At 39.6% G+C, this 6981-nt stretch overlaps 1 pseudogene; it reads right to left on the bottom strand.

The window, feature by feature from the left end:
- Positions 1–548: 548 nt before the first annotated feature.
- On the bottom strand, positions 549–4852 carry LOC102872293 (annotated as a pseudogene).
- Between the last annotated feature and the right edge of the window lie 2129 nt (positions 4853–6981).

A 6981-nucleotide genomic window follows, 5' to 3' on the forward strand; every position in this document is an offset into this window, starting at 1 on the left:
AAGCCATTTCTAGATCCATCTTGAAGTACAATATTGGGAGTATAGAGCTCAAAAATGCTCCTATGCTCACAGCAGGTGTGTTTAAACTTTGCAACTACACTAGGCCCTTGGAGCTCTTTATCATAAAAAGTTAGTTAGGACTTCTTAAATATCTTAATCCACAAAGTAAAAATAACTCCTAGATGCAAGACATACCTTTTTCTGCTTGTAAAATTTTTTTCCTGGTGTCATCTCGCACACACACATTGTACACAAAAATGCTGTTAACTATTGATGAGTTTCCCCCCTTAAAACCATTCAGAAATAGAATTGAGACAAAGAGAGAATATTAAGGGTTTCTTTATATTTGGTTTTTTGAGGGTAAGTTTACAAATTACATTGGTTTTCATTCAGTTATTCATACATACTTTGCTAGTACTATAAATTCAACAGTCTGGTGGTTTTTTGTTTTTATAAAAAATCCTTGGCATTTAACTATCTTTTCAATGAAACACTAATTAGGCAGGTTTGGATTATAAACGTATTTACATGCTGAATACAAATTAAATTTAATAAGAAAAAACACCATAGTTATATATCCGTTTCCTAGCTGAGTCATTTTGCATTCCCACCTGCTTCTGCCTCATTTTTCCTTGCTGTTTGTACACTCTTTTCTTCCTTGCTTTCAAATCAACCTTCTGCTCTGGTTTTACCCATTTCGATTTCTACTGGTTTCTCTTCAGCAGGCGTAGAGAAAATTTTTGCACTGGGGTCATGTGGAAGCATGGTCTTTGGCTCTTTCTTTCTTAGTTTCTGTTCATCTTTTCACTGGCTGCTTTGTATTTTGCCCCTGTGTTGCATCTTATTATATGGTGATGCAAGTTTGGTGACTGAGTGTGAGGATTTTTATATAGACTTGGTCCTCCAAAGCTTCCTTGGAAAATCTTTATGAGATTTAAGACAAAATGAGGTCCCATTTCAACAAGAGCAGCATCTTCTATAATCTGAAAGTTCCAAAACCATCTCCTATTATCTAGAATGGTGAAAGTTAACACCTGGTCCACAAATGGCTGACTTTTGGGATGAAACTGTGGTGTACAAAAGATCTGAATTAAACAATTCTTTTAACAAAGCAAGACGTGGCAGTTCATCAAATGCAGGATCAAAAGACAAAAGGGGCCAAGAACCTTTCAGTTTCCGGTCATCTTCAGTTCAGCTAGGGTTCGAATATTTTGAACAAGGAATTTGGCAGATGGCCCATGAGGTGAATGTGAAAGCCACATATAAAGATCCTGTTCCTTCTTGGCCTCAAAATAGATCCGTTTATTGCAGTTTTTCGTTTCACAGACCTCATTAATCACAATTAACTTGTTTTTATGCTCCTTTCTGGTATCTGCTTTAGAATGAGGCAATTAACATTCTTAAGTCTTGCATTAAGTGTCTTGTCCTGAGATTTATTCCTCTGGAAGAAAAGGTGAGAATTTGTTCCTTACTCTTCCACATCCCCTTGCAAACGGGGCCTGGGATACGGTCTCTATCCTCCTCTTGGGCTGTGTCGTTGAGCTTAGCCGGCGATCCCACCTCTCTTGTGTCTCTTTTCGGTCTCTGGGTCTTGGTCGCTAAGTCTCCAGCTGGTTCGTCTTGGTGGCCGCCATCTTGCCTCGCGTTGCTCGCAGCCTCAACAGGCAGTTTTATTAGTAATTAAAGTATTAATTCAGTAATATTAACTAATATTAATTAAATTATTAATGTGGCTAATTACAATGTATTATCAAACCTTAATTATATATAGCCTTTAAGGAAGGTTTTTAAATTTTTTTATTATGATTTTAATGAATGTTTGTAAAGAACGTGGATTTCCATTTATTCATTGTTGCACACTTTCCTTCCTGCCCTCCCTCTACCCCCCAGTTCTTTTTTTTTTTTTTAATTCTTTCATTGTTACACAGCCTCCTGCCCCCCCAGACCACTTTTACTATGCAACTCTTATTCTGGGCTCTTGTCATGTCAATAATACCTAATCATATATTCCTTTTATGCACTTCTCTCCCTCGTCTGTTTCAATGACGTGTAGACCATGCCCTCTTTTCTTAGTTTCCCCAACCCCCATATCAGTCCTGTTCTGTAACAGTGGCACTTTGCAGTATTTGTCCTTTTGTGACTGAGGTATTTCACTCAGTATAATGTCCTCCTGGGTCACTCATGTTGTGTATTTTTACACTTGATCTTAGCCAAAAGGCCGAGAAGCGATGTTGTGTATTTTCAATTCCTTAATTTTCAGTGTTGCATAGTATTCCATTGTGTGAATAGACCATAGCTTCTCTAGCCATTCGTTTGTTGATGGACACTTGGGTTGTTTCCAACTCTTTGCTATTGTGAACAAAGCTGCAGTAAATATGGGTATGCATAAAAAAGTTTTAAGTGACCTAGATTCCAAATAACTTTGCCATTTTACTGTGCAACTTGAAGCGAGAACTCTCTTGTTACTTTATTAAGCTGAAAATATAAATATTAATGGTTTCCAAAGATGTCTCTCTGTTATTGAGTGAAAAATATCTGAAATGAGTAATGCTAGCAATGAACAATTAAAATTTTTTCAGTGTGAACTTCTCTTAATTGCACCTGTTTTCAAATGGACCACATGAATTAGATATTAACTTAAAAGATTTCCATTCATTTTCCAGCAAGACTGGTTTTTACTTTTTGGCTGGAACAGAGAAATTTGTGTAGTTTATTTTGCATGGTTGAATGTGGAATGTGAAATCTGAAGTTTTCAGAAAGAAGAAAACAAAGGGAAGGCTGAAATAGAAGTTAAGTCAGAGGCAGAATTTAGGAGCAGGAGAATAGCTGAGATTTACTTAAACATGCTTGAACAGTGGTGTTTCAATTTGTTTTAGTTGAGGTTATTGTTTGTTGTTTTGTGCCGTTGAGTCACTTGCAAATTATAGAGACCTTATGCACAATAGCCCTGAAACGTGCTCTATCCTGGCCAACTCTATTGTCTCTGACACACCTACCCTCATTACTTCAGTCATTGTATCATCCATCTCATCGATGGTCTCCCTCTTTTTCCATCCATCCATCCATCCATCCATCCATCCATCCTTCCAAGCATGATGTCCTTCACCAAGGACTGGTCCCTCTTTGCAAGATGTCCAAAGTATTTCAGATGAAGCTTCAGAATCCTTGCCTCCAAGGAGCAGACGGGCTTCACTCTCTCTAGAATGAACCTGTTTATTGTCCTAGCAGTCCATGGTATATTCAATACTCTTCTCCAGTACCACAGCTCAAAGACACTATTTCTCTTTCTGTCATCCCTAGTCATTGTCCAGCTCTCTGATGCATTAAAAAAAAAAAAAGCAATTGTGAAGACCATGGCATGGATCACACACATCTTGGTCTCCAGACAGACGTCATGTTTCTTCAGTACTCTGGAGAAGTCCCTAACAGATGACTTTCCCAATGCAAATTCATCTTTTGATTTCCTTGCTGCTGGTACCAAGAGTGTTGAGAAGAAACAATTTAAGTGTACAATTGGTGGCATTCAGTACATTTTACAGTTTAGTGAAACCATTCAATCTATCTAGTTCCAACACAATTTCATCACCCCAGGGGACAGTGAATTACTTGATATGGCTCTTATAACCATTGTCTTTGTAACTCCTACCACAGGAATGGGAAGAATTATGTAAAAGTGAACTGTTTGTAGCCCAGCAAAAGCACTACCTAGCTTCCAATAACATAAAAAAGGCATGTGGTGCACCAGGTAGTGTAATGATACAAATAAAATGTGAAGAGTGTTAATGTGGAAAAGGGGTTTTTTGCCATTCTGCTAGCTCACAATGAGTCATCCCAGAGAAGAAAAAGGAAGGCATTACTCTCTCTCAAAAAAAAAGAACCAGAAGTGGAACACATCTTTTGGAACTGAGATCCCTGCCCTGCAACTCCTTGACCCAGGCGACAGCTATAGCCAAAGGGATAGTAAAGCCAGATTGGAGTAAGATAGAGCAGTGACTTGCTGGTGCTGCTTTCAGGCAGTAGACTGACTGCTTTAATGGGTGCCTTGGAGAGCTAGGTTTGCTGACCTAAGAAGCTAGAGCCTAGCACCTTCAGGCTGGACACTTTTAACCAGCAGTGCTAAAAGAGCTTTGGAACATTTGCCCAGGCAGGGCAGAGCCAAGCCTGAAAGACTGAGAGTCAGAGATAGGTTGTTTTGAGCCAGAACTATAAGCCATTATTTCCCTGAACTCCATCAGTACTGTCTGTGAGGTCTGTGTGGCCATTGCAGCAAAACTTCAAATCCAGTAGAGAAGTAGAGCATGCTGTGGGAGGGATGGTCAATGCCAGAATTGGTGGGAAGGGTTTAGAGTGCTAAATTGGTCTTGTGCTCTTGGTGGCGGTGGTGGTGATAGTACCCCCTTATGAAGTGAAAATAAATCAGACATTGCCCCATGCCACTGTTTCTCACAAGCCCAAAAGGAAACCTCATACCCAGTTACAGTCTCCCCCAATTTCCTTTATCCCTTGACAATCACTTATCTTTATCTATGGATTTGTCAATTTTGGATATTTCATATAAATGAACTCATATAATATATGACCTTTAGTGTAGGATCTTTCACTTAGTATATAGTTTAGCTCCATTCTCATTGTGGGATGGATGAATTAATGCTCATAGCTTTTTATGGCTGACTAATATTCCATTGCATGTATTGTATTTTCCACATTTGGTTTATTCATCTGTTATGAATCTTTTGGTTGTTTTTACCTTTTGGCTGTTGTAGACGGTATTGTTATGAACACATATGGGCATGTTGAAAATCAGTTTTTGGTTCTGATAGGTGTATATCCAGGTGTGGAATGACTGGGTCATATGGTAATCTATGTCTAACCTTGTGAGGAACCAACAGCCTGTTTTCCACAATGGCTACATCATTGTATGAGTCCACCAACAACATAAGAGAGTTCTAATTTATCTACATCCTTGCAAACACTCATTATCTTCAGTATAGGTCTTTTGGTGTTTGTTGCTGAGTCAAGTGTGATTTATGGTTACACTAGGTACAGCATAATGAAACACTGTCTTACATAAAATCATCTTCATGATGCCATGTTTGAGCACACTGTTGCAGCCATAGTGTATGCCTTACAAAATGAAGGGACTTGTCTAGCGTTATATCAGACGTTATGTTATATCTAGCGTTATGTCATCCAATGAGTTTTTATTGGATAAGTTTCAGAAGCTGATTGCCTTTCTTCTTAGCTTAAATTTGGAAACTCCACTAAAACATGTCCACCATAGGTGACTGCAAAAAGAGCAAGAGCCATGTGGGGATGGCCATATCTGAACTTTACCAACTCAACAGTGGGGAACTGTCCCCTCAGCAACATCAATAGCACAAAACCAACTCCCATGGAGCCAAACACATCTTCCCACATCTCTTTTGACCTTCCCAACATCAATTTTAGTGCTTTACTGGATCCAAAATCCAATACTCACAGACCACAAGGAACTATATTCAGGAAGTTAAAAGGCTATAATTTAGGTTAGTAGCAGAAACAAGACAGTCTCTGAAATGTGCTTGTGGGTACCTCAGCCTTGAGCCTCAGGGCTTTAGGCCAGTGTAATAAAGGCCTTACTCCTGTTGGTTATGGCTCTCTCCAGCCCCCAGTCCTCCAACAAATTTGAGCAAAAGGCTCTTAGCTCTGATTCAGTGGTGTAGCAGTCCCAAGGTCTGCTTTGCCTTACGTCAAGTCTCTTGTTCTCTGGCTACTGGGCTGCTGCTCCCACAGGTATTTAGTTTGACTGGTACAAGAATTTCTGGCCCCAAAGGATGCATTGCATTCTCTTGCTTTTTCTTTGCTGGTGGTGAGATTTCTCTCATTTTGCTGCTGAATCAGCTCAATTTAATGGTGAGATCAGCCAATTCTCTTGTGTATAGGCTATATATACAATGTAACATATTATACATAACATTTTATATAACATATTTATACACATATTTCTACCCATCCACATGGCAAAGTCAGTCAGTGTCTAGGGAAGCTGTTTGGAACAATATACCCTTGGCACCACAGTGATTCTATCTGGTGTTTTAAAAACTGGTGACTTAGCCATTAGCATCACAGCATATGAAAGCCAATATGGTGCAAAAGAGAGTGGGTCAGTGGAAGTGGTATTCCATTGTGGTGTTGATTAGCATTGCCTAGTGGTAAGAAGTTTTGCACTCCAAATCTTCAGTGGGTGAAAGATAGGCAATCTCCTTCCGTGCAATTTACTGCCTCTGGAAACCCATTGGAGGGTCAGCTAGAGGTCAGTTCTCACTCAACAGCACACAACAACAATGACTCTAGTGGCCTCATCTGTAGGTGGTTGCACTGCTAGCCTTTTTGGCAGTTCAGACCCACCAGCTACTCCCCAGGAGAAAGATGGGCAGTTTCTTCCCATATGTTTATAGCTTTGAAAACCCAGTGGAGGGTCAGCTCTGCCTCTGTTCCAACTTGATGGCAATGAATAATGACTCATGATGTGCTGCTTTTGATGTGCTTGCTGACTTCTGTGTGCCTCCTTTGAACAAATATCTAGTCAAGTGCTTGCCCTTCTTTGTATAGAGTGTTGCACAACAGTTGATGCCATAGTGTTGGGTTGTTTTTTTAATTAATTTTAATGAAAGTTTATAGAGACTTAGGGTTTCCAGTCATTCACTGTTGCCATTTCTCCCTACCCACTCCCTCTCCCCAATTCACTCTTCTTCTTGAAAAGAAAGAAAAACTCTTACATTGTTATGCAATCCCTCTCTCTCCAAGTCCACTCACTATGCAGCCTTCATTCTGGACTCCTGTAATGACAAGAATACCCATTCATATGTCCCTTTTAAGCAGTTCTCTCTCATATGTTTCAGTGCAATATACATCATTCCTCCTCTTCTTTTCATCTCCCCTCAACCCTGATCAGTTGTGTTTTACAACAGTGTCCCTATGCAATATTTGTCCTTTTGTGAC

The sequence above is a fragment of the Elephantulus edwardii genome, unplaced genomic scaffold (assembly GCF_000299155.1).
Source record: "Elephantulus edwardii isolate Elephantulus edwardi_28Jun2011 unplaced genomic scaffold, EleEdw1.0 scaffold00064, whole genome shotgun sequence".
NCBI lineage: Eukaryota > Metazoa > Chordata > Mammalia > Macroscelidea > Macroscelididae > Elephantulus > Elephantulus edwardii.